At 45.6% G+C, this 19,151-nt stretch overlaps 1 protein-coding gene across 4 annotated transcripts in view; it reads right to left on the bottom strand.

Annotated features, from left to right (window-relative positions):
* MISP (mitotic spindle positioning) overlaps positions 1–10,938 on the bottom strand; it is a 62,524-nt gene extending 51,586 nt beyond the window's left edge. For 2 of the 4 annotated variants that reach the window (XM_066604641.1, XM_066604643.1), the window contains exon 1: positions 10,856–10,933. The gene's annotated coding sequence lies outside the window, so the exon portion shown is untranslated. Of the gene's footprint in view, positions 1–10,855 lie in introns of all 4 variants that reach the window. The other 2 variants (XM_066604644.1, XM_066604642.1) reach the window with 2 other exon arrangements.
* Between the last annotated feature and the right edge of the window lie 8,213 nt (positions 10,939–19,151).

The following is a 19,151-nucleotide window of genomic DNA, read 5'->3' as shown; positions in this document are numbered from 1 at the left end:
GAATAACACTTGGTGTGAATAGGATCCTGGTCAGTGTATGTCTGAAGGTGCGGACTACACTTGCTGTGAACGGGGTCCTGGTCAGTGTATGTCTGAAGTTGTGGACTACTCTTAGTGTGATCATGGTCCTGGTTAGTGTATGACTGAAGGTGCGGACTACACTTGGTATGAACGGGGTCCTGGTCAGTGTATGTCTCAAGATGCAGACTACGCTTGGTGTGAACGGGGTCCTGGTCAGTGTATGTCTGAAGGTGCAGACTACACTTGGTGTGTACGCGGACCTGGTCAGTGTATGTCTCAAGATGCGGACTACACTTGTTGCGAACGGGGACCTGGTCAGTGTATGTCTCAAGATGCGGACTACACTTGGTGTGAACAGGGTCCTGGTCAGTGTATGTCTGAAGGTGTGGACTACACTTGGTGTGAACGGGGTCCTGGTCAGTGTATGTCTGAAGGAGCGGACTACACTTGTTGTGAACGGGGACCTGGTCAGTGTATGTCTCAAGATGCGGACTAGACTTGGTGTGAACGGGGTCCTGTTCAGTGTATGTCTGAAGGTGCGGACTACACTTGTTGTGAACGGGGACCTGGTCAGTGTATGTCTCAAGATGCGGACTAGACTTGGTGTGAACGGGGTCCTGTTCAGTGTATGTCTGAAGGTGCGGTCTACACTTGGTGTGAACATGGTCCTGGTTAGTGTATGACTGAAGGTGCAGACTACACTTGTTGTGAACAGGGTACTGGTCACTGTATGTCTGAAGGTGTGGACTACACTTGCTGTGAACGGGGTCCTGGTCAGTGTATGTCTGAAGGTGTGGACTACACTTGGTGTGAACATGGTCCTGGTTAGTGTATGACTGAAGGTGCGGACTACACTTGGTGTGAACGGGGTCCGGGTCAGTGTATGTCTGAAGGTGCGGACGACACTTGCTGTGAACGGGGTCCTGGTCACTGTATGTCTGAAGGTGCGGACTGTACTTGGTGTGAACGGGGTCCTGGTCACTGTATGTCTCAAGATTCGGATACACTTGGTGTGAACGGGGTCCTGGTCAGTGTATGTCTGAAGGTGTGGATAACAATTGGTGTGAACAGGGTCCTGATCAGCGTATGTCTGAAGATGCGGTCTACACTTGGTGTGAACGGGGTCCAGGTCAGTGTATGTCTGAAGGTGCGGACGACACTTGGTGTGAACGAGGTCCTGGTCAGCGTATGTCTGACGGTGCGGACGACACTTGCTGTGAACGGGGTCCTGGTCACTGTATGTCTGAAGGTGCGGACTATACTTGGTGTGAACGGGGTCCTGGTCAGTGTATGAATGAAGATGCGGACTACACTTGGTGTGAACATGATCCTGGTCAGTGTACGACTGAAGGTGCGGACTACACTTGATGTGAACAGGGTCCTGGTTAGAGTATGGATGAAGGTGCGGAATACACCTAGTGTGAACGGGGTCCTGGTAAGTGTATGTCTGAAGATGCGGACTACACTTGGTGTGAACATGATCCTGGTTAGTGTACGACTGAAGGTGCGGACTACACTTGGTGAAAACGGGGTCCTGGTCAGTATATCTGAAGGTGGGAATAACACTTGTTGTGAACAGGATCCTGGTCAGTGTATGGATGAAGGTGTGGACTACACTTGGTGTGAATAGGGTCCTGGTCAGTGTATGTCTGAAGGTGGGCACTACACTTGGTGTGAACAGGGTCCTGGTCCGTGTATGTCTGAAGGTAACATAGTAAGTAAGGCCGAATGAAGACAATGTCCATCTAGTCCAGCCTGTTATTCTCCTGTGTTGTTGATCCAGAGGAAGGCAAAAAACTCCAAGAGGCAGGAGCCAATTAGCCCTTTTCGGGGGAAAATTCCTTCCCGACTCCCTAATGGCAATCAGACTAATCCCTGGATCAACCTCTAATAGTTCCTACCTGCCTGTATACCCGGATTAACAATTAACCTAAGATTTATATCCTGTAATATCCTTCCTCTCTAGAAAGACATCAAGTCCCCTTTTTAACTCCTCTCTGGGTTTTGCCATCACCACCTCCTCAGGCAGAGAGTTCCACAGTCTCACTGCTCTTACAGTAAAGAACCCTTTTCTGTGTTTGTGATGAAACCTGCTTTCTTCTAGACGTAGCGGATGCCCTCTTGTTACCGTTGCAGTCCTGGGTATAAACAGATCATGGGAGAGATCCTTGTATTGTCCCCTCATGTATTTATACATAGTTATTTGGCCGCCCCATAGCCATCTTTTTTCCAGGGTAAATAATCCCAGTTTTGATGCCTCTCTGGGTATTTCAGTCCCTTCATTCCATGTATTAGTTTAGTTGCCCTTCTTTGAACCCCCTCAAGCACTGCAACATCCTGAGCACCGGTGACAAGAACTGTGCGCAGTATTCCATGTGGGGCCTGACTAGTGCCTTATATAATGGAAGGATAATGTTCTCGTCCCTCGCCCCTATCCCTCTTTTAATGCACCCGAAGACCCTATTAGCCTTTGCAGCAGCTGACTGGCATTGGTTACTCCAGTTAAATCTACAATCCACTAGTACCCCAGGTCTTTTTCCATATCATTTTTCCCTAGCAGTACCCCATTTAGTGTATATTGATGACAACCGTTTCTCCTTCCCATGTGCATAACCTTACATTTTTCAACATTGAACTTCATTTGCCATTTTTCTGCCCAAGCCCCCAGCTTATCCAGGTCCATTTGTAGCCGCACATTGTTTTCCGTTGTATTAATTATATTGTATAATTTTGTGTCATCTGCAAATATTGATATTTTACTGTGCAGCCCCCCTATCAGGTAGTTAATAAATATATTAAACAGAATGGGGCCTAATACTGAACCCTGTGGCACCCAGGTGCAGACTATACTTGGTGTAAACGGGGTCCTGGTCAGTGTATGGATGAAGGTGCGGACTACACTCGGTGTGAGCGGGGTCCTGGTCCATCTGCAGGTGTGGATAACACTTGGTGGGAAAAATATCTTGTTCTGTGTGGTGTTCCCTCTATGTTGCAGTCACTTGTTTAATTGTGTATGCTGTATTTCCCCCTGTCTGGTGTTCCTGCCCATTACCATCTAGGACAAGCCAGGCCCCTAGGTTTAGGCATGGGGACGATAATCCCAGGAGTCCTGCCCTACAAACCAATACCTCATATGAACTTATTCATATTTATATCAGTTGTAGTACATTTGGTAAGTATTTTTAAAAGTTCTGCAGAAATATATTCACAAAAATACCTAAAAACCAAAGACCTGCACATGTGTGTTTTCTTAAAGGGGTACTCCAGTTCCAACAAGTTATCTCCTATGCACGGACCGGAGATAACTAGCTGATTGGTGGGGGTCTGACAACTAGTTATCCCCTATCCTGCAGATAGGGGATAACTTTTTGGAACTGGAGTATTCCTTTAAGCAGTAGTAAGTAGTAGGTTCATCTACTTTCGAAGTCTCTGAGGGCTCCTTCATATGGCCGTAATTGCTTGTACAATATGCAGATAATAGAATCTATATCAATGGGTACATTGCGCGTCCCTTGTTCCTTTATTTTCCTGTGCATTTTCACACCAAAGGTCCCCACAGAAGTCAATGGAAGGTGCACAATATGCAACAGGATACAAAGTTTCATGGGAAAAAGAATATTTGGAACTCATTAGGCTAAATTGCCATTTAAATCGGGGCGTTTACAGGCCCAAAAAGTACAGTAAAATACGCTAATATACACACAAAGGAAACTCGTTCATACCGCAAATATGATGCGTTGAGTCACGTGCAAAAACGCATACTCTTGTGTGAAGCCACCCCGATAGAGAATATGTTGGTATTCTAGGGCTTATAATAAGACTAGTAATTATTAGAAAATTATAGTAACAGTGTTTCTGGTGGCCACACAGCTGTACTACATGGTACATCCACAGCTTTACTACATCAATCCTGACCCCACACATCACACAGCTCTACTACATCCACCCTGATTCCCAGACATGACACACAGCTCTACTACATCCATGTTGATTCCCACAAATGACACACACAACTCTACTACATCCATGTTGATTCCCACACATCACACACACAGCTCTACTACATCCCTCCTGATTCACACATATGCCACACACAACTCTACTAAGGCTTCACATAAGCACGATATCGGGCCATGAATTCCGCCCCCATATTGCGCTCCCCCCCATGTGAATTCCGCCCTCATATCGCGCTGCCAGGCATGTGAATTCTGCCCCTGTATTGCGCTCCCCACCATGTGAATCCCGCCCTCATATCGCGGTCACCACCATGTGAATCCCGCCCTCATATCGCGGTCCCCACCATGTGAATCCCGCCCTCATATCGCGGTCCCCACCATGTGAATCCCGCCCTCATATCGCGCTCCCCACAATGTGAATCCCGCCCTCATGTCGCGCTCCCCACCTTGTGAATCCCGCCCTCATATCGTGCTCCCCACCTTGTGAATCCCGCCCTTATATCGTGCTCCCCACCATGTGAAGCCCGCCCTTATATAGCGCTCCCCACCATGTGAATTCTGTGCTCATATCATGCTCCCCACCATATGAATCCCGCCCTCATATCACACTGCCCACCATGTGAAATCTTCCCCCATATTGCACTCCCCACCATGTGAATCCCGCCCTTATATTGAGCTCCCCACCATGTGAATCCCGCCTTCATATCGCGGTCCCCACCATGTGAATCCCACCCTCATATCGTGCTCCCCATGATGTGAATCCCGCCCTCATATTGTGCTCTCCACCATGTGAATCCCGCCCTCATATCGTGGTCCCCACCATGTGAATCCCGCCCTCATATCGTGGTCCCCACCATGTGAATCCCACCCTCATATCGCGGTCCCCACCATGTGAATCCTGCCCTCATATCGCAGTCCCCACCATGTGAATCCCGCCCTCATATCGTGCTCCCCATGAAGTGAATCCCGCCCTCATATCGCGGTCCTCACCATGTGAATCCCGCCCTCATATCGCGGTCCCCACCATGTGAATCCCACCCTCATATCGTGCTCCCCATGAAATTAATCCTGCCCTCATATTGCGCTCTCCACCATGTGAATCCCACCCTCATATCGCGGTCCCCACCATGTGAATCCCGCCCTCATATCGCCGTCCCCACCATGTGAATCCCGCTCTCATATCGCCGTCCCCACCATGTGAATCCCACCCTCATATCGCGGTCCCCACCATGTGAATCCCAGCCTCATATCGCGGTCCCCACCATGTGAATCCCACCCTCATATCGTGGTCCCCACCATGTGAATCCCGCCCTCATATCGTGGTCCCCACCATGTGAATCCCGCCCTCATATCGCGGTCCCCACCATGTGAATCCTGCCCTCATATCGCGGTCCCCACCATGTGAATCCCGCCCTCATATCGTGCTCCCCATGAAGTGAATCCTGCCCTCATATTGCGCTCTCCACCATGTGAATCCCGCCCTCATATCGCGGTCCCCACCATGTGAATCCCGCCCTCATATCGCGGTCCCCACCATGTGAATCCCGCCCTCATATCGCGGTCCCCACCATGTGAATCCCGCCCTCATATCGCGGTCCCCACCATGTGAATCCCGCCCTCATATCGCGGTCCCCACCATGTGAATCCCGCCCTCATATCGGGGTTCCCACCATGTGAATCCCGCCCTCATATCGCGGTCCCCACCATGTGAATCCCGCCCTCATATCGGGGTTCCCACCATGTGAATCCCGCCCTCATATCGCGGTCCCCACCATGTGAATCCCGCCCTCATATCGTGCTCCCCATGAAGTGAATCCTGCCCTCATATTGCGCTCTCCACCATGTGAATCCCGCCCTCATATCGCGGTCCCCACCATGTGAATCCCGCCCTCATATCGCGGTCCCCACCATGTGAATCCCGCCCTCATATCGCGGTCCCCACCATGTGAATCCCGCCCTCATATCGGGGTTCCCACCATGTGAATCCCGCCCTCATATCGCGGTCCCCACCATGTGAATCCCGCCCTCATATCGCGGTCCCCACCATGTGAATCCCGCCCTCATATCGCGGTCCCCACCATGTGAATCTCGCCCTCATATCGCGGTCCCCACCATGTGAATCCCGCCCTCATATCGCGGTCCCCACCATGTGAATCCCGCCCTCATATCGCGGTCCCCACCATGTGAATCCCGCCCTCATATCGCGGTCCCCACCATGTGAATCCCGCCCTCATATCGCGGTCCCCACCATGTGAATCCTGCCCTCATATTGCACTTCCTGCCATGTGAATTTCACAAGGATGTGAGGTGTTTTCATGCCAAAACAGCCTCGCACCACCTTGAGGAAGAAGCAGTCCTTCAGCGCGGCTGTCAGCCACAGCAGGATGATTGCTGGGTTTCTCCTATTGCTTTCAATGGAAGACCTTGTGCTGCTGCCGACAGCCGCACTGACAGCAATGGGGCTGCAATGCGAGATCACGCAGGGAGATAAAACATGCCGCACTTTGTCTCCATGCATCGCATCGAATCTTGTAGAGCAAAAAATTCTCTTCCAAATAGAACAAAAATGAAAAAAAAATGGAGTACATTCCGATTTTCGCCTTTGAAAAAGAGAAAAATTTGCATAAAACTGTTTTTTGCCATTTTTGACTCATTGTATCTTAAAGGGGGTGTCCCGCGGAGAAACGGTTTTTTTTTTTTTTCAACCCCCCCCCCCCCCCCGTTCGGCGCGAGACAACCCCGATGCAGGGAGGTAAAGAAAGCTTACCGGAGTGCTTACCTTAATCCCCGCGCTCCGGTGACTTCAATACTTACCGCTGAAGATGGCCGCCGGGATCCTCTGTCTCCGTGGACCGCAGCTCTTCTGTGCGGTCCATTGCCGATTCCAGCCTCCTGATTGGCTGGAATCGGCACGTGACGGGGCGGAGCTACACGGAGCCTGCATTCTGCACGAGCGGCTCCATAGAAGACTGCAGAAGACCCGGACTGCGCAAGCGCGGCTAATTTGGCCATCGGAGGGCGAAAATTAGTCGGCACCATGGAGACGAGGACGCCAGCAACGGAGCAGGTAAGTATAAAACTTTTTATAACTTCTGTATGGCTCATAATTAATGCACAATGTACATTACAAAGTGCATTAATATGGCCATACAGAAGTGTATAGACCCACTTGCTGCCGCGGGACAACCCCTTTAAGAGCTATGCATCCTTTTGGATCCATAATGGGAATAATGAGAACCATTTCTATGGAGTACACATTGATAAATTCAGAGCTGAGTTGGATTGCATTGATTAGGAGTTATTACTGCTTAAAATATGAGTTTTATTTTGCGCAATAGAATTTTTCAGCTACTTTGACATGCAATGGTGGCAGAATGATGATAAGAGGGGCAGTCTGAGGAGCTTAGCTGGATTCAGCACCAAAAGTTCTCCTAGTGTGTGAAGTTTCATTGCTCTAGAGTCATTGGAACTGGCTTGGCAATGGATTGAAATCGCCACTTTTTTCAGGTTGCGCGCTGTAATCACATGACAACCCCCTGGATTAAGACCTGTAGGCTGTAATCACATGACAACCCCCTAGATTAAGACCTGTAGGCTGTAATCACATGACAACCCCCTAGATTAAGACCTGTAGGCTGTAATCACATGACAACCCCCTAGATTAAGACCTGTAGGCTGTAATCACATGACAACCCCCTAGATTAAGACCTGTAGCTCGTGAACCAAAGCACTTTGAAGCCTAATATTCTGGCTATCTTAGTTTAGGGTCAGGGTCTATCTTTGTGCAAAGTTTCATTGAAATCTGAGATGGTCGACCGGGAGCGTTGGTTGAACTGACACGGAATGACCCACCTGCTTTATTATGATCCCGCTGGCACATAATGCGCCAACACAGGAATTTTTGCCAGTAATGATGTGGAATAAATCTCTGGTATAATTTACACCAGTTTTGCTCCGCCCCCCCGCCCTCCCAACAAGGCATGGAGTCAGGCAGGTGCCAAAAAGGCACAAGATTTTTGTGCAAGCTAGTTTAGGATTTTTTTCTACTTTTTTCTAGTAGATAACGCGCCCCTCGTAGTCCTTTTTAGGTGTTTTGTGACTGATGCCTGCATTTTTTTTCCCGGGTATTTTCATGGTGTCGGTTTTCAGTCTTAGTTTTTTTGTTGTTGGGCATTTTCCTTTCCTATAGAGACACCTATGAATAAAACACCAGAAAAAAAGAGGAAGGACAGTACAAGGCTGATCTTCTGCACAGCATTACGGCGGGCGTGCGATGAGGAGCAGTCCAGTAGCTGCACGCCGCTGATAACACGTTTACTGATAATTCCGGGAATGTCCAAACTCAAACACAAACATGCAACTACACAACTGAAAACAAGCCCCATGCGCCGCCTTCACCCCCCACGGTTTGTGGATTTGCTGCGTTTTTGTCACACTGTGACAAACTCAATTTTCAAACATCAACAAACACGGATTAAGGGCAAATACGCAGATCAGAACCCATTGAGTTCATTCACATCTCTTTTCTTGCGCGTGCATTTCTCTTATTGTGTACATGTGCACACCAAATGTGCCCATAGAAGTCTATGGAAAAACTGCAGGGAAAAGAACATCAGGCCCCCATTAGCCTTTCATATGAGGGGGGGGGGATGTTGCAGGCACATATGAACAGGCCCTGCGTGCGCATAAAGTACAATACAATTTGCAGACATGCACGCAAAAGCGCCTCATTCATGGCATAAATGTGCTGCGCTGAGATGCGTGTAGAAATGCCTCCGCACGGTGACGGAGCCCATAAAGCAGATTCAGTGCGTTCGCCCGCATGATTCACAGTATAGTAGTGTTTGTAGATTGTGGTGCAGTTTTTATGTTCTCCATTCATTCTCTATGACAAACTTCTGCTGCGTTTCACCGCATTTCCTACAACATAATTAGAAAAGGTGCAAATTCAGAATCTGCGGTGTTTTCAAATTTCTTGCGTATCCGCAGCAGAAAAGGATTCGTAAATCTCCTTCACTTGGCTTGTAATGTAAACGCTGTGGAATGTGTGCAGCGGAGATTCTACAGTGCTTACTACTTGTGTGGAAGCAGCCTAAGGCCGGGTTCACATGGGCAGATTCCGCAAGCGGAAGAAAAATCGAAGCATCCTCTATTTTAGCGTGGATTCTGCGCAGATGGCCTCCATTGAGTGTTCCTTCACCCATATGCAATTGACATTGTGTACGAGCAACTAAAACGCTCACAACTTCAAAGCAAAATAGATAGAACGCGGGAATGTCGGCCGGAGGGGAGAGATCTTTCTTCCACACGGACGATACACGGATTATCTGGACGTCCAAGCGGAAAGGCACTTGCATCCGCGATCATTTGCAATTACTCTCTGCGAATCATCGCAGGTCTTCGGAAGCGCTGCGGAATAAGTTGGCGCTATACAAATAAAGATTATTATTATTATGTCTTCTGCTGTGGAATATGAGCTGTTGGTGTGAGTCGTCCGGAGACCCTACAAACACAACCACACTGTCAGTGCCCACAGGAGACGCATCTACAAGGGCCGAGCCATGAAACACTCCATAATCATGGAACATCAACATGAACAGTATTCGTTCCGTGGACCGGAAGATCAGTGATCTGACTACAGAAGAACAACGCCATGTGCTCTCCGCCTTACAAACTGCAAGAATGTATCTCAGATGGTTACTGCTGACCCTGATAAACTGTTACAGTGTCAACACTTCTGTCCTCTTTTGTTTGGTCGACTGTCCCTTCAGAAGTCACCAACTCCAACCTCTTATAGATTCTACTTTTATTTTTTTAGACTGTTGTATGCCCAGTAGTATGTAGTATATTCAGTTTATAACATGCAGTATACTCCGTATATAAAATGCAGTATACTCAGTATATAGTATAATCAGTATATAGGATGCAGTATACTCAGTATATAGTATAATCAGTATATAGGATGTAGTATATTCAGTATATAAAATGCAGTATACTCAGTATATAGTATAATCAGTATATAGGATGTAGTATATTCAGTATATAAAATGCAGTATACTAAGTATATAGTATATTCAGTAAATTGTATGCAGTATACTCAGTATGTAATATGTAGTATATTCAGTATATAGTATGCAGTATACTCAGTATATAGTATATTCAGTAAATTGTATGCAGTATACTCAGTATATAGTATGTAGAATATTCAGTATATAGTATGCAGTATACTCAGTATAAAGTATGTAGTATACTCAGTATATAGTATGCAGTATACTCAGTATAAAGTATGTAGTATACTCAGTATATAGTATACAGTACACTCAGTATATAGTATGTAGTATACACAGCATGTAGTATACTCAGTATATAGTATACAGTATAATCAGTATATAGTATACAGTATACTCAGTATATAGTATACAGTATACCCAGTATATAGCATATAGTATACTCCGTATATAGTATACTCAATTTATAGTTTACGGTATACACAGTATGTATTATACTCAGTATATGGCATACTCAGTATCTAGTATGTATTATATTCAGTATATAGTATACTCAGTATGTAGTATGTATTATATTCAGTATATAGTATACTCAGTATGTAGTATGTATTATATTCAGTATATAGTATACTCAGTATGTAGTATGTATTATATTCAGTATGTAGTATACTCAGTTTATAGTATACTTATTGTATAGTGTATGGTATACTCAGTATATAGTATACCAACAGCGCTGCCCTCTGCTCATATCACAGGCCACTTGTTTCTTCTCTGCCCTTTCTATCCTCCCTCTGCAGTCTGCTGTCTAATCATCACTGTGCCTGTCTCTTTCTTTACACTTATGTCCTGTACTTCTAAACTGTCTCTCACCTTCTAGTCCTGTGATACTTCTTATTCTCTCTGGCGCCCATTCAGCTACTGTGAACTTGCAAAATATGTACGTTTTGGAACCGTTAGGCAAAGTCCAGGGCTCATAATGTTGGTGACACACCCAGATAGAGGAGGGGCCTAAAGACGGGGAACAAGGTGTAATCTGCAAAGTTTGAACTGTTGTTTGAACTCTTCTGGGATGAATACAAGTGGCTGCGGCCAGGATGGGGCAGAATGTGCCGGACAGTGGATTGGACTGTCCATGTAGCTGAGCACGCCGCTGACGATTCTAATACCTCTTAGGCCTCATGTCCACGGGCAAAAGAAGAATTAAAATCCGCAGCGGATTTTAACTCTTCTCCTGCCCGCGGATCCGCACCCCATAGGGATGCATTGACCACCCGCGGGTAGATAAATACCCACGGATGGTCAATAAAAGTGATTTTAAAAAAAATGGAGCATGGAAAAATCTGGACCATGCTCCATTTTCGTGCGGGTCTCCCACGGGGACGGCTCCCGCGGGCTTCTATTGAAGCCTATGGAAGCCGTCCGGATCCGCGGGAGACAAAAATCAGAATTTACTCACCCGCTCCGGTTCTTCCCTTTGCCGCGGCTCCATCTTCTCTCTGTCGCGGCCGGATCTTTTTTTTCGGGGCGTGTCACCGACGTGCCCTGCGCATCCGCTGAGCCGAAGAAAGAAGATCCGGCCGCGACGCAGAGAAGATGATGCCGCGGCGAAGGGAAGAACCGGAGCCGGCGAGAGGTAAGTTTATTCTGATTTTTATGCCTCATGTCCGCGGGGCAGGAGGGACCCGCTGCAGATTCTCCATGGAGAATCCGTAGCGGGCCTGATTTTCCCCGTGGACATGAGGCCTTAGGGCTCCTGCACACTTGCGTTTTTTTCACGCGTTATAGCTTGCCTTTTTTCATGCTATATTGCTGCTTTTTTTCACGCGATTGTCAATGGGACTTTCTAATGTTAAAAACGCTTTGCAAGTTGGTGCGTTTTTAACATTAGAAAGTCCCATTGACAATCGCGTGAAAAAAAAGCAGCAATACAGCATGAAAAAAACGCAAGTGTTCAGGAGCCCTTAGTGGACAGTGATCCGCGCTGAAGACGTCATGATATAAATGTACTCGCTGCCACAAGTTACCAACACAAACATCACAACACGATTCCACTTACTTGTTCCCTCCTCTCTGGATTGCTGAACAGCACCTGCCAAGGAGAAGGGTATCTAAACATGCTGCCGGCTGCCAGTGATGTCAGGAGAGTCAGCGGTGCTCAGAATGTGACAGGAACAGCAGCAAGGAGTTGTCAGTCCTGTAGAAGAGATCTCAGGATGAAACTGAAAGATGGAGAGAGCCGTGAACTTGTGCCCAGACTGCAGCTCACCCCATCCCAGCGCCCTTGTACCAAGAAGAAAACTATGCACATACCAACCATCAATAAAACAATTCAGGCGCTATCTTGTATCGCTGGCTGGGTTATAAAGAAGTTATTTATATATTAACCCCTTAGTGACGAAGCCTGTTTGCACCTTAGTGATGGAGCCAAATTTTAGAAATCTGACATGCGTCACTTAACATATCATAACTCCGTAAAGGTTTTGCATATCCAAGTGATTCTGACACTGTTTTTTCGCCACATATTGTACTTCATTTAGGTCGTGAACATAGACCCATAGAATTTGTGTATATTTATTAAAAGTGCCAATATTGGGAAAATTTTGAAAAAATTGTCTTTTTTCACTTTTTCAACTGTAATATCTCAAATATGTGCAAACACACTGTACAAATTATATATATATTTCCATCTGTTCACTTTATTCTGAATGCACGTTTGAAAAACTTTTGTGTTTTTTTTTAACCATTTAGGAGATGTACAAATTTAACATTAATTGTCAACATTTTGAGGAACATTTTGTTTTCCTGCACCAAGCCAAGATTGCAAAGGTTCATGGGTGTCAGAGTGATAGATACCAGCACTAATGACCCCATTTTGAAAACTGCACCCCTTAATGTATTCACTGAGGGGGGGGGGTCTGGAGGATTTTGACTCCACAGTTTCTTTTCAAGAATGAATGCAATTTAGAGTAGAAAAAATAAAATTTCATATTTTTGCAAATACGTAATTTTAAACACAGGATTTTTTTCTATAGTGCACATGAAAATGAGGATTTACACCTCAAAATGCATACCCCCGTTTGTCCTGTGCTCAGAAACATACCCATTGTGGCCCTAATCTTCTCTCCGTATGCACAACGGGGCCAAAACTGAAAGGAGTAGTCGGTGGCTTTCAGATCAGACATTTTGCTTGAAGGCGTTTTAGGCCCCATTGCTAACTTGAGCGGCCAAAACGCGGAGGACCCCCACAAATGACCTCATTTTGGAAACTAGACCTCTTAGTGCATTAATCTAGGGGTGTGCTGAGTATTTTGACCGAACAGTTTTTGAATAAATCAAAGCAAAGCAGAAGTAAAAAATTACGATTTTTTTTTTTTTATCAATTATGTGATTTTAAAAACTGTTTTTTTTGGACAGCAGACATATGAATGGAGGCTTTCACCCAAAAATGGATACCCCCGTTTGTCCCGTGTTCAGAAACATTCCCATTGTGGCCCTAATCTTCCGTCTGTATGCACAACGGGGCCCTAACTGAAAGGAGCAGCGGGTGGTTTTCAGAACAGACATTTTGCTTGAAGGTGTTTAGAACCCATTGCCCACTTGTAGAGCCCTTGAGCGGCCTAAACAATAGAGAACCCCCACAAATGACCCCATAATAAAAACTAGACCCCTTAACGCATTCATCTAGCAGTGTACTGCATATGTTGACCATTTTTAAATGGATTGAAGCAAAGCAGAAGGAAAAAATTACGATTTTTGTTTTTTTGGCAATTATGTCATTTTAAAAATAGTTTTTTTGTACAGTGTACATAGGAATAATACTTTCACCCCAAAATGTATACCCCCATTTGTCCCGTGTTCAGAAATATACCTATGGTTGCCCTAATCTTCTGTCTTGATGCACAACGGGGCCCAAACTGAACGAACGTCAAACTTTACCTGTCTTTTAACTTTTACGTGATCGCCATGATCCATTGGCGGCAGGGCCGGGGAGAAAGAAGAAGATGCCGGATGGTGCGGAGGACGGAGGGGAGATAGATTCTCCTCAGTTTATACACATAGAGGGGAGGTAGATTCTCCTCAGTTTATACACATAGAGGGGAGGTAGATTCTCCTCAGTATATACACATAGAGGGGAGGTAGATTCTCCTCAGTATATACACATAGAGGGGAGGTAGATTCTCCTCAGTTTATACACATAGAGGGGAGGTAGATTCTCCTCAGTATATACACAGAGGGGAGGTAGATTCTTCTCAGTATATACACAGAGGGGAGGTAGATTCTCCTCAGTATATACACATAGAGGGGAGGTAGATTCATCTCAGTATATACAAATAGTGGAGAGGTAGATTCATCTCAGCATATACACATAGCGGGATGGTAGATTCTCCTCAATATATACACATAGAGGTGAGGTAGATTCTCCTCAATATATACACATAGAGGTGAGGTAGATTCTCCTCAGTATATACACATAGAAGTGAGGTAGATTCTCCTCAGTATATACACATAAAGGTGAGGTAGATTCTCTTCAGTATATACACATAGAGGGGAGGTAGATTCTCTTCAGTATATACACATAGAGGGGAGGTAGATTCTCCTCAGTATATACACATAGAGGGAAGGTAGATTCTCCTCAGTATATACACATAGAGGGGAGGTAGATTCTCCTCAGTATATACACAGAGAGGTGAGGTAGATTCTCATTATATACACAGCGGTGAGGTAGATTCTCCTCATTATATACACATAGAGGGGAGGTAGATTCTCCTCAGTATATACATATAGAGGGGAGGTAGATTCTCCTCAGTATATACATAAAGAGGTGAGGTAGATTCTCCTCAGTATATACATAAAGAGGTGAGGTAGATTCTCCTCAGTATATACATAAAGAGGTGAGGTAGATTCTCCTCAATATATACACATAGAGGTGAGGTAGATTCTTCTCAGTATATACACATAGAGTGGAGGTAGATTCCTCTCAGTATATACACATAGAGTGGAGGTAGATTCCCCTCAGTATATACACATAGAGTGGAGGTAGATTCCCCTCAGTATATACACATAGAGGTGAGGTAGATTCTCCTCAGTATTTACACACACAGAGGTGAGGTAGATTCTCCTCAGTATATACACATAGAGGTGAGGTAGATTCTCCTCGGTATATATACATAGAGATGAGGTAGATTCTCCTCAGTATATACATAGAGAGGTGAGGTAGATTTTCCTCAATATATACACATAGAAGTGAGATAGATTCTCCTCAGTATATACACAGAGAGGTGAGGTAGATTCTCCTCATTATATACACATAGAGGGGAGGTAAATTCTCCTCAGTATATACACACAGAGAGGTGAGGTAGATTCTCCTCAGTATATACACATAGAGGTGAGGTAGATTCTCCTCAGTATATACACATAGAGGGGAGGTAGATTCTCCTCAGTATATACACATAGAGGGGAGGTAGATTCTCCTCAGTATATACCCATAGAGGTGAGGTAGATTCTCCTCAGTATATACACATAGAGGTGAGGTAGATTCTCCTCAGTATATACACAGAGAGGTGAGGTAGATTCTCCTCAGTATATACACAGAGAGGTGAGGTAGATTCTCCTCATTATATACACATAGAGGGGAGGTAGATTCTCCTCAGTATATACATAAAGAGGTGAGGTAGATTCTCCTCAATATATACACAGAGAGGTGAGGTAGATTCTCCTCATTATATACACAAAGAGGGGAGGTAAATTCTCCTCAGTATATACACACAGAGAGGTGAGGTAGATTCTCCTCAGTATATACACAGAGGAGTGAGGTAGATTCTCCACAGTATATACACACAGAGGTGAGGTAGAATCTCCTCAGTATATACACACAGATAGGTGAGGTAAATTCTCCTAAGTATATACAAGTGAGGTAGATTTTCCTCAGTATATACACAGAGAAATGAGTTAGATTCTCCTTAGTATATACACACAGAAGTAAGGTAGATTCTCCTTAATATATACACAGAGAGATATGGTAGATTCTCCTCAGTATATACACACACAGGGGGAGAGAGATTCTCCTCAGTATATAGACACAGAGAGGCGAGGTAGATTCTCCTCAGTATATACACACAGAGAGGTGAGGTAAATTCCCCTAAGTATATACAAGTGAGGTTGAGGAGGATCAGTAGGGAGTAGTCACCCCTCGATTTGTCAGTCAGGAGATCGTTTGACACTTTAGTCAGGGCGGTTTCTGTCAAGTGTAGGGGGCGGAAGCTGGACTGTAGAGGGTCAAGAAGAGAGTTTTACTGAGAGATAGCTTATAAGGCGAGAGTAAACCAGGCGTTCTAGTAGTTTGGAGATGAAGGGGAGGTTTGAGATGGGTCAACAGTTGGCAGCATCGGTCGAGTCAAGAGTCGGTTTCTTTAGCAGCGGGGATATCATAGCGTGTTTAAATGAGGAGGGGAAAACGCAGGAGGCATGAGGGAAGAAGGTCGCTAGCGCAGGTGGTGGGGCGAGCGGAGCAGAGCAGTCCGGAGGCTTCTTCCTCTGTCGTTGGTCTAAGTACAGAGAGTGAACAGGAGCTAGATGCAGTACTGACGAGACTAGGGTTGGGGCCTGTCTGAGATTGGGAGGTTATTTCCTGCCGGATATCATCAGTTTTCTTTTTGAAGTAAGCAGCCAGCTCTTCTGCACTGAGATCTGTCACGGGAGGTTGCAGTTTTGGGCTGAGAAGGCAGTGAAAAGTGTCAAAGAGTCTTTTAGAGTAATGGAATATTGAGGAGATGAGAGAGGTGAAGTAGACTTGTTTGGTATGGTGGATGGCTAGGTTGTATGTTCTGAGCATGAATTTAAAGTGGAGAAATTCTGCGGGCTTTTGAGACTTTCTCCACAGCCGTTCAGCACACCTTGAGCACTGACAGATAAATCACGTTTGAGGCGTGAGCCAGGGTTGCCACAGTCTATATCGGATGGCTTGGGTAATGGGGGGCAACCCTTCATCCAATGCATGTTTGAGAGTGGTGTTGTGATGTGCGGCAGCCAGATTGGGGCAAGAGAGTAGAGAGATAGGAGACAGAGAAGATTGTAGAGAATTGGCAACATTTTTGGTGTGAACGGCCTGAAGGTTCCTGTACGGGAGGTAGGTGGGTCTGGGGAAATGTTAGGGAGCTTTACAGAGAAAGAGAGGAGGTTATGGTCTGAGAGCGGGAGAAGGAAGTTAGTGAAGTTGGAAGCAGAGCAGAGATGGAAGAAGACCTGATCCAGAGTATTGCCATCCCTGTGAGAGGGAGAGGCTGTGAGTTGTGAGAGACCAAGGGAGGAGGTGAGCGATAGAAGCTGAGAGGTAGATGTGGAGATGGGGTCATTAGTGGGGATGTTGAAGTCTCCTAGCATGAGGGTTAGGATTTCGCAGGAGAGAAATGGGGGAGCCAGGCGGCAAAGTGGTCCAGAAACAGGCGAGGAGCACCTTGGGGGCCGTAGGTAACTGCTACTCGTATGGACAGTGGACAGATAAGTCATAGCGCATGTACCTCGAATGATGGGAAAGTGAGAGAGGGTAAGTGGGGGATGACCTGCAAGGTGCATTGTGGGGAGAGGAGAGCACCTACTCCTCCCCCTCGCCTGTCTTCCGGTCTTGAAATATGGTAGAACTGTAGGCCATTGCGCAGCAGGGGAGGCTGTGTCAGATTGCTGTATCCATGTTTCTGTTAGAGCTAGCAGGTTTAGGGATTTAGCAGTAGATTATATATATATATATATATATATATATATATATATATACACACACATATACATATACACACACACACACACGTTGTCAGTAATATTATATATATACACACACACGTACAATCCTTGTCAGTAACATCCCCCCTCTAGTGGGAGTTCACATACATACACTCAATGTCAGTAACATCTCTGCCCTAAAAAGGAGTGAGTGTGTGTGTGTGTGTGTGTGTGTGTGTGTGTGTGTGTGTGTGTACACAGTCATTGTCAGTACTATTCCTCCCCTGGAAGTATAGTTGTCAGTAACATCCCATATTATTTATTTATATATATACACATATATATACACACACACACACACACTAGTAATTATTAGGAAATTATAGTACTAGTGTTTCTGTAGCTGTGCTACATGCTACATCCATACCGATCCAGACATCACACAGCTGTACAACATCCATCCTGACCCTACACATCACACAGCTCTACTACATCCATTCTGCTCCCCAGACATCACACACACAGCTGTACTACATCCATGTTGATGCCCACAAATTACACACACAGCTGTACTACATCCATGCTGATGCCCACAAATTACACACACAGCTGTACTACATCCATGCTGATTCACACACATTACACAAGCAGATCTACTACATCCATGCTGATTCCCACAAATGACACACACAACTCTACTACATCCATGCTGATTCACACACACCACAGCTGTGGTACATCAATGCTGATTCCTACACATACAGCTCTACTACATCCATGCTGATTCCCACAAATGACACACAGCTCTACTACATGCATCCTGATTCCCACACATCACACACAGCTCTACTACATCCTTGCTAATTCCCACACATTACACAAAAAGCTCTACTACATGCATCCTGATTCCCACACCTTACACAAACAGCTCTACTACACCCATGGTGATGGCCAGACATTACACACACAGCTCTACTACATCCTTGCTGATTCTCACACATTATACATACAGTTCTGATACATCCATCCTGATTCACACATTGCACGCACACCTCTACTACATCCATAATGATTCCCACAAATGACACACACACAGTTTTACTACATGTATCCTGGTTCCCACACATTAAACAAACAGCTCTACGCCATCCATTCTGATTTCCACACATCACACTCCCAGCTCTACTACTTCCATGCTGAATCCCACACATCACAGACAGCTGTGGTACATCCACATCCATCCTGATTTCCAGACATCACCAGCATAGCAGACCCCTGAATACAGTGATCAGCCTCTAATCGTGTGATCCCTGACTCCACCCACACAGGTCATGACATGATGGTGACGTCATCACAGATCCTGGTAGTTTCTGTCAGCTTATCCAGTATTCAGTACTTTCTACCAAACTCCAGAATGGCTCCTCCCACAGCAGTGACTTCACTGCAAGTTCTT

The sequence above is a fragment of the Eleutherodactylus coqui genome, chromosome 5, assembly GCF_035609145.1.
Source record: "Eleutherodactylus coqui strain aEleCoq1 chromosome 5, aEleCoq1.hap1, whole genome shotgun sequence".
Lineage (NCBI taxonomy): Eukaryota > Metazoa > Chordata > Amphibia > Anura > Eleutherodactylidae > Eleutherodactylus > Eleutherodactylus coqui.
Note: the sequence above shows the minus strand (reverse complement) of the source record. Positions and strands in the feature narration are given on the sequence as shown.